The sequence below is a fragment of the Stegodyphus dumicola genome, chromosome 4 (assembly GCF_044657685.1).
Source record: "Stegodyphus dumicola isolate Sdum_Otavi_A_Nest chromosome 4, ASM4465768v1".
NCBI lineage: Eukaryota > Metazoa > Arthropoda > Arachnida > Araneae > Eresidae > Stegodyphus > Stegodyphus dumicola.
Window position 1 is genome coordinate 160,917,165 of NC_140771.1, and position 14,645 is coordinate 160,931,809.

General features: G+C 32.4%; 1 protein-coding gene across 1 annotated transcript in view; it reads right to left on the bottom strand.

Moving 5' to 3' along the window:
- LOC118194752 (sodium/hydrogen exchanger 9B2-like) overlaps positions 1 to 14,645 on the bottom strand; it is a 66,191-nt gene that overhangs the window by 10,670 nt on the left and 40,876 nt on the right. The window lies entirely within an intron of this gene.

The window sequence follows — 14,645 nt, forward strand, 5'->3', positions numbered from 1 at the left end:
GAAGAATTGACTTTTATACGTTCGCTCAATAATGAAGATCATAAATATTACCAACACATCTTTCGCTATATTGATGATGAAATAGCCTTCAACAAGATAGAAAATGCTAATATCTTCAAGCCTAATACTTCAAGCCTAATACTTACTACTACAAATACAGTGCAACATGATATTGTCTACCTTGATTTGCATATTATAGATTATAATTTTTTGAAAATCTATGATAAACGAAGAGAATTCAACAATAATTTTACTTAAATTAACCAACTGGAATCCCAATATTTCAAAGAGTCGTCCTCGATACAAATTACTCACAGCTGCTTAGAATTAAAACAATCTGCAATACAACAAAACACCTTCAAGAAGAAGTACTATACCTTGTAAGAATTTTGAAAAATAACCTAATTCCTATAAAAGTAATTAAAAATACGTTAAAAAAGCTGGCATTTCGACTTTAATTAACAAATAGCTATTTTTCATTATTTCTGCTTATTTTGTGGTCATTTTGATAACATTTTGTTGAATTAGCCATTTTTTCTTTCACTGAGCCCAAATTTCTTCAAACTACTAAAGCAAGACGCTATCTCGAACCATTTTAGCATATTTCGACACATTGACCCCCCCCCTTGCACTGAGTCACGATTTTGCCAACGGTCAGTCACTTTTCATTGGCTCTTTCCTAGTGACTTTTTTCTCCTTTTTACATTATCCTGCCTTGTTGGTTAGCAGCGTGCTTGCTCGGGTCTGACACCCCCTTTTTGAGTTTAATCTTTTAAAGATGAAGACGGCATCTCTCCAGGTCTGGTTTTTAACAATATTTTTTCTCTTGTAAAAATTTTTAGTCTTGCAAGACCCTTGCTTCAATTCCTCTGTTTTATTATTATTTAAATTTTAAATTTAATTTTTGGTAATTTTACAAAGTATTGACTCTTTAAGCTAGTAGGTCCTCCCATAAAATCTGGTATATTTTGACTAATAACAAATCGCTTTTTATTTTATTTTGTACATCGGCATTACCATTCCATTATCTATTGTCTTTATTACACCTTAATGTGTTTCTTCAAGCGGACGAGTCGGGAAATTGGAACAGAGAATTGAGACTAAAGATATTGACAAAGTTTATTTAATTAATTAAAAAATGTGTCGCGTAGAGTTTCAATTGTCTGTTTCGGCGAAACGCGATATGGAGTTAGCTTGATTCGAAATTCATTAAAAATAATTTTCCCTGACGAGCCATAATGAGATTCGAATTAGGCTAATCTGCCATTTACCGCTTCTTAGTTGTTATATTTTTGCTCAAATAATTTGTTAGTACTTTTACTAATGTTTTAAATATACCGTAATTAGATTAGCATATTGCTTACTATTAGTATTGATTTTTACTTGTAAATATTCAAATGTTGTATTTTTTCCCTCTTATAACAAATTTCGTTGCAATTTATTTTGCTTATGTTAATGTTTTCACGGAACCACAGTATTTCAGCAGCTTTTTAGCGTACGAACTAGGATTTTTCATTTAAATTTTTCTAAATTTTGCAGCACAATGCGCAAAGTTTTTGACCACATAGGTCTTTCATCATTTGTTCTTTTTACTTTACTTTAAATTGTATATATATAGGTGTAAAATATAAAAAACACGATGGCCTTGCTCTATGCAAACAAGCAACCTCTAATTTAACTTTCTGCAATTTCAGGATCTTCCCCCTGGACCAGTACTTTCGAGAATATTCGAGTCTATTACGTAACCGCTCCTATAAATAGGGAACTCGCGCCATTTTGCGAGGATAACCGCTTTCTGCCTTTACTGCTTTTAGGATCTATGCTGCTGCTCTCATCTGCCTCCCTTTGTTAGAATATTATGACGCAGTGAATTTATTCTTATTTAGTAAAGAATGATGATATGCTTTTTGAACTGAATAAAGATATGGAGCTATAAATTTAAATCCTTCTGTGTCATTATTACTATACTGCCAAGCTTCACTTTTGTGCCCGACTGCCAAATGGCAACTTTTTCTTTCAAGCCTATCGAATTAATTTCCACTTTTCGTTGCCCTGTGTTGCAACACGCTTTTGAGATTTGTCGTTCATAGAGTTCGGTCGCTAAAAGCGTAGCTGACCTGTAACTGTTGTAATTCTTATTCTAAAGCTTATCTGTATTGCTGAATTATTACTAAATGTTTACGTATGAATGTTTTATTATTAAATGTATTCAGTTTGGTTTAAATAGACCGAGAGTGTTTGAATTTATTAAGGATATTTAAAATCGAAACTACATCATCCATTTCGGCACGATTCTAATACGAGGAACGTAAACAATTTTTGGAGGCACGGCGGCGAGATTGGGAATTCGTCAGCAGATCAAGTACAGTTAAGTGCTTTTTATTTCGATTTACATCTGAATTTGATTCTGGAAGTTATATATACTTTGTATTGATTTTCATTTTGAACTTGAATACTTTGATTACTTATCATGGATCAACCTACTGTAATTGGATTGCGTGGTAGGGCAAAAGCAGCCTTCACAAGGCTTCAGAATAGTATTACTTCCGATTTATCTAAAAGTAAAATAATTTTGAATCTGGAGCGCTTGGAAAGGATTTATTCAGATTTTGATAAATTTGATGCCCAATTACCAGAAGAACAGTCAGAAATTGCAGATTTTGAATCGAAGTAATTTAGTTTGAAACTTCAGTATCAAAATTTGTTAGATTTTATTGAATGTGGCTAATGTGCCAAATGTTTCAGAAAATTCTAATATTAGTAACTTTAAGTTACTGAAGTTGAATATTCCTATTTTTTCGGGTAACTTTAAATGACTGGATGAATTTTAAAGATTTATTTGTTGCAACAGTGCATAATACTTCTTTATCGAATATACAGAAATTTCAATATTTCATCGGATCACTTGCTGATGAACTAGCTTCTATAATTAAACATATTCTGTTATCAAATAATTCTTATGAAGAAGAATTTGCAAAATTGCTCGTTAGGTACTATAACAAGAAATAAATAGTGCAATCGTTAATTAAAACATTTCTGGATCAAAAATGTATTTCACAGGTTGATAATGTTAATTTTCGGCAATTAGCTGATACTTCAGATGAAGTTATCAGAGGTTTAAAAGCTCTAGGTGACAAAGCAACTTCTAGGGATCCATGGTTAATATTTATGTTTCTTTAAAAGGTAGATTCAGAAACTTGAAGGTTATGGGCACAGAAAACAGCGGAAGATGATTTTCCTACATTAGAATCATTTTTTGAATTTTTAAATTTAAGGTGTTCTTCTCTCGAAATTATCATAAATAAAGAAGCAGAAGCTAAAGTCGTTCATAAAAATAGTAATGTTAGTTCTAAAACGTTACAGAATCCTAAATTTAGTACTACTAAATGTTCGAAATGTAACGGACTTCATGCTTTATATAAATGCGTTAAATTTAAGAATTTGGATGTTACTGCTAGAAAGAACTTTGTGAGAAAACAAGGATTGTGTTTCTTATGTTTAAATTCACATCTTATCAAAAACTGTAATTCATAGTTAAAGTGTAATTTATGTAATTAAAAAACGCATAATAGTTTGTTGCATGAAGATATTAAAGCTAACATCGTACAGCTTTTAACAGCGCCAAATGAAAGCGAAAGCACTCCAGAGAGAATTTCGAATGAATCAACCAGGGTCAAGGTCAGGTAGTTGTCAGTAATACGATTCAAAATTGCAATTCTGAAATTTTGCCTACGGTTCTCGACCTCGCATTTTCGTCCAGTGGCGAAACTATCGAAATTAAATTATTACTGGATTCCGGAAGCGAAAGTTCGTTTATTTCTGAACAAGCTGTTCGAAGATTAGGATTAAAAAGAATGAATCAAAGGTTACTTTTGCGTGGAATTGGTGGAATGCCAGCTTCCAAGACTCGCGGCTCTGTTGGTTTTAAAGTTCGGTCAAAGTTAAATAATGAAATAATTGATGTTAACGCATACATTTTGGATAGGTTGCCATTGCCGGAACAAGTCATTAATGTTAAGCATATAGAATATATTAAATCTATTCCGTTAGCGGATCCGAATTTTGCTCAACCCAAAGAAATTGATTTGATTTTAGGAGCTGATTATTTTTTCTCCGTTATAAGATGTGGCTAAATATATGGTTCGAAAATTGAGCCTGTAGCTCAAAATACAATTTTCGGTTGGGTGCTTGTTGGGAAGGTCGGAAATAATATGGAAGGTCCCAAAACAGCAAATTCACACTTCAAAAAGTTAGAACATAATATAAATATTGATTAAGAACTTAAGCGTTTCTGGGAAATGGAGGATATTGCCGATGTTGGGAAGAAGGAATTTCTAACACCTGAGGAACAATTTTGTGAATTACATTTTTGAAACACTCATGCTGTTAATTCAGATGGGCGATTTGTTGTAAAACTTCCATTTTATAAATCCCATTTGAAGTTGGGTGATTCAAAACCGGCAGCAATTTCTAGGTTGCGTTCCATGGAACGAAAATTCGTTTATTTCAAAGATAATACGGAATTTGAAAAACAGTATAAAGATTTTATACATGAATATTAACAGTTACGACATATGACCGTGATTAATGATGATTTATCTAACAGATCGGATATAGAAAAGTTTTATCTTCCTCATCATGTGGTCATTAAACCTTCTAGCACAACGACAAAATTAAGAGTAGTTTTTAATGCGTCCTGTAAATCTGAAAATGGTATATCATTGAATTCTCTTTTAGGGTTAGGTCCGAAATTACAAAGAGATATTTTTGAGATTTTGATTAATTTTCGATTTCCTAAAATTGTTTTCACAGCCGATGAGGATAAGATGTATCGTCAGGTGATGGTAGCCCCTGAAGATCAGAATTATCAATTGATACTTGGGCGATACAATTCCAGTGATGAAATGTGTACGTACAAGTTGAAAACAATTACGTATGGTCTTTCCTCTGCTTCATTTTTAGCAACTCCATGTCTGAAGCAGGTACCTTTAGATTCTAAAGAGGAATCAGATTTATCTCCTATATTGCAAGAGGATATGTATATGGACGACTTATTGTCGGGTGCAAATACAGTTGATGATGCAGTATCCGGCTGCAAGAAAGTATCTTCAATTTTACATGCACGTGGTTTTGATTTGAGGAAGCGGAATTCAAATTTTGTAGAATTCTTAACTGAATTTAAAGAACATTGTTCACTGAATTCTGATTTCGAGATATCTCCTAATTCGAGTTCGAAAGTCTTAGGACTTTTTTGGAATTAAACTACTGATACCTTCAGTTTTAAAGCTACACTGCACACCAACGCACCTAGTATAACAAAGAGACTCATATTGGCAGAATCTGCTCGCATTTTCGATCCTTTAGGTCTCCTATTTTCTTGCATTATATTGATTAAAATATTCTATCAAAAGCTATGGTAAGTTAAAGGCGACTGGGATTCAGTTGTTTCCCAGCATATCTCAGATGATTGGTTTAAATTTCAAGAGACATTCAGTCAAATCAATAATTGTGAAGTTCCGAGATGTGTCATACTTACAACGGACAGTGTTATCCAACTGCATGGATTTTGTGATGCATCTTCGCAGGCCTATGCAGCAGCCATTTACTGTTGTTAAAAATGCAATGGTACGATTAAGGTTAATCTTTTGGTATCAAAGACTAAAGTCGCGCCTATAAAGCAAGTATCCATTTCTCGATTAGAACTCTGTGCTGCGCATTTGTTAACCAGATTAAGGCGATCTCTATTGAACATTTTAAAGAAGTTTAATTTCGAAATCTATGCGTGGACGGATTCCAAGGTAGTTCTGTCTTAGCTATCCGCTCATCGACGTAAGTGGAAAACTTTTGTTGCAAGCAGAACATTTCAGATCATAGAAGTGATACCTATTAAACATTGGAATCATGTTCCCTCTAAACAAAATCCTGCAGACATTGCTTCTCGTGGTATTGAACCTCAACTCCTACCAAATTGTACTTTGGGGTGGAATTGTCCACCATGGTTGCGTCTGGAAGAGAAAAATGGCCTAAATATGAATTAAGATCTGAAGATGATACTGAAGTAAAGGCTGAACAAAGATCTGATCCTATTTTTATTTCTCATATACGTGAATCGAATGATTTATTAGCTAATTTATTCGAGCATTATTCTTCGCGTTGTAGAATTGTTCGTATTCTGGATTAGTCTCAAAGATTTATTACTAATTGCAAGAAGCATCATATTACTCAGAACATTTCACATAGTGGTATTAACACCAGCTGCCTTATGCCGCTAACATTTCTAGAGATTCGAGTAGCAGAAATGTTCATTATTCGTTGAATTCAGAATCATTATTTTGAAGATGATTTACAGTGTATTAAGGAAGAGAAACCTTTACCCAAGAAGAGCCAACTACGTTCTCTGTATCCATTCGTAGATAAAGATGGTCTCTTACGGGTGGGAGGACGTCTTCGAAATTCATCTTTAGCATTTAACATCAAACATCCTGTCATACTTCCTTCTCGACATAAATTTAGCGAATTACTAGTGAAAGAACTTCATCTTTCTTACCTTCGTGCCGGTCCTTCTTTATTACCACACCTCATCAGGCAATTTTACTGGATAATTGGAGGGAAGAGATGATACGCAGTTGTGTCAACCATTCCTTAATATGTCATCGATTTAAAGCTGCTTCAACTCCGCAGTTGAGGGGTGACTACCTGAACATCGTTGACTTTGGAACGACCTTTTTCCGCATCTGGTGTGGGTTACAATGGTCCTATTACCATGAAATTTAATAAGGGTCGTGGTTCTAAGACAACGAAAGGCTTAAAACTCTGTTTGCTTGTCTATTAAAGCAGTGCATATAGAAGCAGTCAGTGACCTGACGGCAGACTCATTTATCGTTGCACTTAGACGTTTCATTTCACGTCGCGGTGCACCACGGCACATTTACATTGACAACGGTATCAATTTTGTGGGAGCATGGCGAAAACTACAAGAACTAAATCAGATTTGGTCTTCCTTGTATGCAACAGAATCGGTTTCCCGAGAACTAACTAAGTCATCTATTGAATGGCATTTTATACCGCCTGCTTCACCCCACTTCGAAGGAATATGGGAAGCCGGCATTCGCTCAGCGAAATTTCATCTGAGAAGAGTATTGAAACAGACTCTTTTAACCTACGAAGAGTTGTCAACGCTACTTACCCAGATCGAGGCTATATTGAATTCACGTCCACTTACTTACGTGAACGATTCTGTTATTGACTCTATTAATGTTTTAACCTCTTCTCATTTCATTACAGGTGATACTTCATTTTCAGAGACACATCAGTCTGTTCGCACAAGGAGTTCTAGGTGGGAACTTGTACAGAACCTGCGACGCGGAATTTTGGAATCGCTGGAAAAGGGAATACTTGACTTCTCTTCAGCAGAGATCTAAGTGGCAGCACACTAAATTCAACTTGAAGGTCGATACGGTGGCTCTTGTCATTGAAGATGGATCTCCACCTTTAGCTTGCCCTATAGGGCGGATCATCGATGTCCATCCGGGCAAGGACGGCTTAGTTCGCGTAGCTACAGTCAAAACTAAAACTGGTGTCTTTAAAAGACCAATTAATAAACTTTCACCTTTGCCTGTGTATCAGGACTAAACCTGATAGGGTGGGAGAATGTTTACTTCCAAGCCTATCGAATTAATTTCCATCTTTCGTTGCTCTGCTTTAGCAACACGCTTTTGAGATTTGTCGTTCATAGAGTTCGGTCGCTAAAAGCGTAGCTGACGTGTAACTGTTGTAATTCTTATTCTAAAGCTTATCTGTATTGCTGAATTATTACTAAATGTTTACGTATGAATGTTTTATTATTAAATGTATTCAGTTTGGTTTAAATAGACCGAGAGTGTTTGAATTTATTAAGGATATTTAAAATCGAAACTACATCATCCATTTCGGCGCCATTCTAATACGAGGAACGTAAACACGTACTTTTCAATAATTATATTCAATTTAATAACAACATCTTTAAACAAATACAGGGAATACCTATGGGGGGCAATTTTTCAATTGCAATCTGTGAATTATTCCTTTTTACACAAGAATTGACTTTTATACGCTCGCTCAATAATGAAGATCATAAATATTACCAACACATCTTTCGTTATATTGATGATGTAATAGCCTTCAACAACTTCAACAAAATAGAAAAAGCTAATATCTACCCTTCATGTCTTCATGTGATGATGGAGTGTATATTAAACGGCATATTGGCCGAACGTTTTGCAAATATAAATGAAATGAATCTACTTATTTTAGATATAAATACCACAGTTTCCGATGCAAACACCAGAAGGTCTCTTTCTAAGAAGAAATTTATGAATTGATTGAAAAGATCCTTTTTGGAAGGAAATAAAACCAAGATTCAAGAAAAAATACAAGCAAATATTCAGCTGCATTTAGCAGATTTGAAAGACTCATTTGAACTTTGTTGCTTGAGAGGCTTTGATCTGGTGATGATTAAGTTACACGTGCGAACAAAAATTTCTAACTTAAAACTCAACAGAATACAAGATCCTGATAAATTTGGCGTCTCACAGCCAGGGCCGTTCCTAGCGGGGATACGGCGGCGTATTTCCAAACCCTACCCCACTTTTCGAATTTTTGACGTCATGAACAAATCGACTAGTTTCGCCTGGATGGTAATTCTTGAGCATGCGCTGAAGGGCTAAAAGTAACATAAACAGAACTTTGACTTGTATTTGTAAACAGTATTAAGTATATTGTCTGAAAGTGCATTCGTTTATGTAATTGTATAATTTTACTGTTTCTGTAATAAGAAAACTTCATCTTCTTCATTCAGATAAAATTTATTTTAATATTATTATTATCTGGTTATAGGATTATACGAAATGCTGAGTACTCTAGGTACTATCGTAATCTTCGCATAACCTTTCACATTGGATTTTGCCTTATCATTGTAAAATATATTGTATTATAAAGATGAAGTCAAAGCAAATTACTTTGTTAGAGGTGTGAATGTTCTGACTGAATTTTCTTTTTATCACTTATTATTTATTTCATCTTTGAAAACACATTCATATTTGACAAATAAGTATCTCCGCTGAAAATTTTTTGATTGTTTGAAAACTATATTTGTCAATAATGTAATAAAAACTCATTAATCTAGTGCTTTATAGATCAATATCACAACGAATTTAAAATGTTTTAAAAACAGTTCTTTAATCTTAATTTTGTAGTAGATGCAACTAATGTCACAGAGAAAAAAATATTTCAATAAAAAAGTTCTCCATGTTAATTCAATAGCAAAATTATTTCTATTTCAGTGAGAAATCCACTTTCAATGCTTATATAACAGAAAAATGGTATATAACATAAGCATTTTAGCAATACATAAGCAATGGGCTTATATAACATAAACATTTTAGAAGTTTTAAATATAAGCTAAAGGTTTACTATATGATTTTATGTAAGAAACGTAATAATTTACTTTCATTCCTTTTAAATTGGCATATTAGTTTCCAAACAACTAAAATTTTTGGCAAGTTAGAGACTTAACACACAGTATTCTGTCACTTAAAAAATATCAATTAATTGTTCTTTTTCATTTAGAGATACATTGGAATTGAAAATACCAAAGGCAAAATGGGTCACAGATCCAACCTAATTCCTTATTTGGAAATTTTTCAAAAAATTTTCTGTCAATTTTGAAGCATGTTTCCAGTTTTTTTTTTTATTCAATTCTCCTTGCCAAAGTATTGGCTTAGTTTTAAAAGCTTACATTAGTACAAACTGTGACACAGTGTGTCTAGGTAAGATTATTCGTTTCAAAATGTCTGTTAATTTCAAATATTTTCTCTCCAGTTGCTTTTCCTTCCCAAATATTACAACATAAAAAATATTCTACTGCATCGTCTTCAAAAACATATCTCAGATAAACAATTAATTGAAACACTTTAGTAATGTCGGTAGTTTCATCAAGTTTTATAGTAAAAACTGGATTTTGTATTCTATAGTGTCTGATATGATAAAAATTTGGTGAGAAACGGTATCTTTTTTTAATGCTATTGTTTTTAAATCGTTACTATATTTTTCTGCATGCATAAATGATGTCATTTTAATTGCTGAAGGAAGAATGAGCGATTCTCCAATTGTATGAGGTTTTAAATTTTTTGCAATTAAATATGAAACTTTTAAGAATGCCTGTAAATCCTTCTCAGGAACTGTTATATATTTTTTCAAAAATACATTTAAATTTTTCATGCTCTCAGCTCATTCCTTAAAAAAATTCTTCAGATTTATTTACTTAATCTTTATGCTTAGTTTCTGAGGTACTTTTCAGTTTCACTGGCGCAAATCGCGCCAAGCAGACTTTGTTGGTGACAACATACAATATACACATAAAAAATGTTAACAAACATAAGTTCTAAGAATTTTTTATTTTGAAGGCATAAACATTTTAATATCTTTTAAAATTTTGTAAAAAGCCAATAAATAAAGATAATAAATTTATAAAAAGACATTAAGAATTTACTATGTTTTCATGTTTCAACATCCTGATTTATCGGTTTGTATCACATGATCTCATCTTACGTAAACTACGCTACAAAAATCTAATTCTCTCAGTAATTATCTACATTAATGACAAGTTAAATCTTAATTTAATTAATTTGGAATACAAGTTTAAATGCAAGAATTATTTCAATTCGTACAAATAGCTTACTCAGAAATTATGTAAAACCGCAGTGCTTTACTTCGCTACTGCATTCTCATTAGTATTGATGAATTTAACCCTTGATTTTGCCTTTTCTATATTTTTGCCATTGGGTGAGTAGGGTGAGTAGTGTGATTGCAGTCTAACTGACTTAATTAACACGAATGGTCTTGGGGCATTAAATTTAATTATCTTGTAAAAATTCTATGTAGTTGTATGCCAGTATTGAAAGAAACAATCAATCTGATAAGAAATGGCTGCGACTTGTTTTGAAACTGAGGCGTTGGAGGTTGGCAGAGAAGATATTCCGTTTGGCATCAGTTGTACCATTGTTGGCGACTTTATTGTTCGCGGCGGCAAAACGGGAAAAGTACCGTTTCTAAATGTGTTTTTAATTTCGCAGATTTCATGCTTTCCACGTGCCAAGTTTTCACTGCATTTAACACACAATGGGTATTCATTTTCCATTGATAATGCAACATGTAAAACAGTATAAAATAAATTCTTCTTGATATTTACTCAATTTTTTTTTAGAAGTAGAAAGCCAATGGTTTCATTTTTGTTTGCATTTTCATTAAAAGTTTTTCTCTAAGTTTATTTGATGTTGGTCCATCCATCCGTTTCTCTTGTGAACATTGGATATAAAATTGCAACTAAAACAAAATTGTTTTTATTATCCTTCGAGACACTACTGAATTTTCCAATGCTTAGGAAATATTATGTGCTTACTTGACAACAAATTTGATTAGAAATAAGAAACATAGTTTATAAATGATGCATATTGCAATTACAAATTGCATGCAAGACACTACTAAGATAGCCAAAAAAACTACATCTTAGCTGCGCGTATGCAATTGCTTTGAAATTTTATTCGAGCTGTTTAGAAATCATCAAACATAACATAAATCAAGTGGAAAGCAATAAAATCAAAATTAAAATATGGAAATGTTTAATTTAAAATTACTGGTAAATGTTAAAAAACATCCAAAATTCTCTTCAAATTCCGTATATCTTTTATTGTCAAATAAATTTCTTTGAATTTGGTGACCTCCCACAAATTTGTTCATGACTCCCAGGTTAAAATTTTATAAAAAACAATACAAGTTATCAATTGCATTTTGAAAAAAAAAAAAAAAAAAAAAAAAAAAAAAAAAATGATTTCAGGCTTGTCTTTCAACAGAACAGCATGCAATAGAGTATTTTCAAATTTACGGAAAAGTCTGACTTATGTGAAAATTGTAAACATTGGCTGTCCAATGTGAAAAGTGAATTACGGTTTAATATGTTATGCTCATAGCTTGTGTATTTTGATTATCTAAATAAATACAGAATGATCCGTTCCTTCAAACTTCTGCTAGAATATCTATCCTATTTCAGATGAACAGAAAGCAAGTGTTGTATTCTCATTTAACGATTACAATTCTCTTGCATAATATTTACAAGGAATGAGTTAGTTTATTTAACTAAAGTGCTGTCAATTTTATTGCTTATTTACATGAATGATGTATCACACAATGCTGTGTAGGCTGGTGACCTAGCGATGATGACTCAAAACGCATCTCTGCATTCAGGCATACACTCCTTACAAGAATATAACCGTGCACTGGAGTCCTAGTTTCAGCAGGTACATTTTGTTGTGGTATGCAATTTATTTGGGTCCTAAATTCTAAAAACCTTTCCACTCCTAAATTCCAAAAATTTTGCTACTCGATATTTCTGTAAATTCCAAAATTTTGCACACCTGCCATAACTGCACTGGCTGTGGCCTCAGTTATTCAACGTTCCAACAAAATCAAATATTGTAACGTTATTTTAGACCAGACTTTCTTAAACTGTAGATCGCAACCCCCATCTACAGCAGGGGGTCGCAGAAAATTTTAGAATTTTTGGTATTTCTTAAACTTAATATAATAATTTTACAATTACACAATATTTTTACATATTTATCTGAAAATAGATAAGGCAATACAAACAAAGAGAAAAACAAAAATGTTTCAACACATTCTGTTTATAATATAAATGTTCATTTTACTTGCTTTGCACATGACCCTGTCATTTCGTCTGTTACTTAATTAAAATTTTCACATTGTTCTAGGTCTTAAAAATGAGAAATTAAAGATAATGACCTAAAACTGCAATACTATCTTACAATACAAGTGAAAAAATTGACAGTTTCACTCGCACGTGTGTCAGATTTTCACAATGCTTATGGGGTCCCACAAAATTTTCGTAAATATTTTGGGGTCGTGAAAAAAATCTATGATAAAAAAGGGTCACGACTGAAAATAAGTTTAAGAAGCCCTGTTTTAGACCAATCAGTTTCCTGATGCCAACCCATTTTTTTGCCTGTTTTGTTTCTCAGCCGAATTATGTTTCTGTAGGAATTTTTCTATATTTTTACTGTTTCAGCTGAATGGAAAAACATGCTAAAATGTTTCAAATGACTATTAGGGGAAGAGAATCAAATATCCCACATTATTATCATCTCTATTTATCTCCTGTTTTGATTCTGAGTTATGTTTTTTGATAGAATTTTTCCATATTGCATATTTCAGTTCAACAAAAAGTCAACTTTTAAAATATTGAGGAAAAGCATGTACTAAAATGAAAATTTGGGATAAATAAATATATAAATTAGTTTTATCTAGGAGTTCTTATATATAGTATATAAAGAAATTTAGAACCAACTTTTCACAAAAACTAAAAAATTGAAGTTCAAATGATCTTCATAAAATCCTATAAATGTGGAACAAGAATAATTTAAAATGTAAAAATTAACACGTTGACTGCCGCGTGCATTTTACGTGATTTGCCCATGATGCCAACTTGAAATTTTTATTATGCAATATATATTATGTCGAAATATTATCTACAGAACATAGTTATATAATTGTGCTTCATGCTGGGAGTCATCAGCGACCTCGAAACATCTGTAGACCATTTTTGCGATTTATAATTTAAATATTTACGAATTATTATTTTTCAAACTATTATAGTAACAATGGTACTATTTAAAAATTTATCAGTATCAATATTTATTCTAATTATGTATTTTACTATTGGTCGCGTTGCTGGTGACACCCACGGCGCTGTAGCCAAGTCGAGTGTAGGTCATCGGTGACCCCCACGGCAATCAACATGTTAAAATAAACCATCACAGAGCTATGTCGAATTTAATTACATTTCCACTTTCTTCTTCCTTGCTTTTCTGTATCCAGAATCAGCTGATGTACCATTTCAATATATTTTTTATCTTAATAGTTCACCAAAAAATTCTAGTCCTCCTCAAAGCGAAGGAAAATCATTCAAAATATCTTCCGATTTAAAAATATTTTTCTAAAGAATTATCTAAAAGAATCTAAAAAGAAAAGAAAACATGCCCTTAAAAATGTAGAAAAAATTAAAATCCTGCAGTGGAAAATCTTTGAAAGTTCAAAATAATTTTAACACAAAACTTTTCTAGAACCTCTTATCAAACAGCAGTAGCAAAGGAAAATGGGGGGGGGGGGGGGGGAAGTAAAATCATTAAAAATATCTTCCAATTTAAAAAGATTTTACTAGTCTGAACAGGATTTTATCAAGTTAATGTGAATTTCAATTTTTATTCTTTCTGAAAAATTGGTCCTAAATTTCTTTCTTTATATATTTACTGATCAATTTTTAACAGCATAATGCACAAAAATTTTTGGAAGGATTATAAATTTTCCTTTTAAAAAATTATTTGTATATACATAGTCCAAACACATCTGTATACAGTGGAATACATTTAACGCAAAATATCGGTTAACATGAAATAATGCAACAGTCCTGACAAACTACTATGTATTTTCATGCATTTTGTTTCTTTTAACATGAAACAAAAATTGCTTAACACGAAAAGATATCCTTTCTGGAAATGAACAAAATACAGAAAACACTGGCATCGCAGGCAAGATTT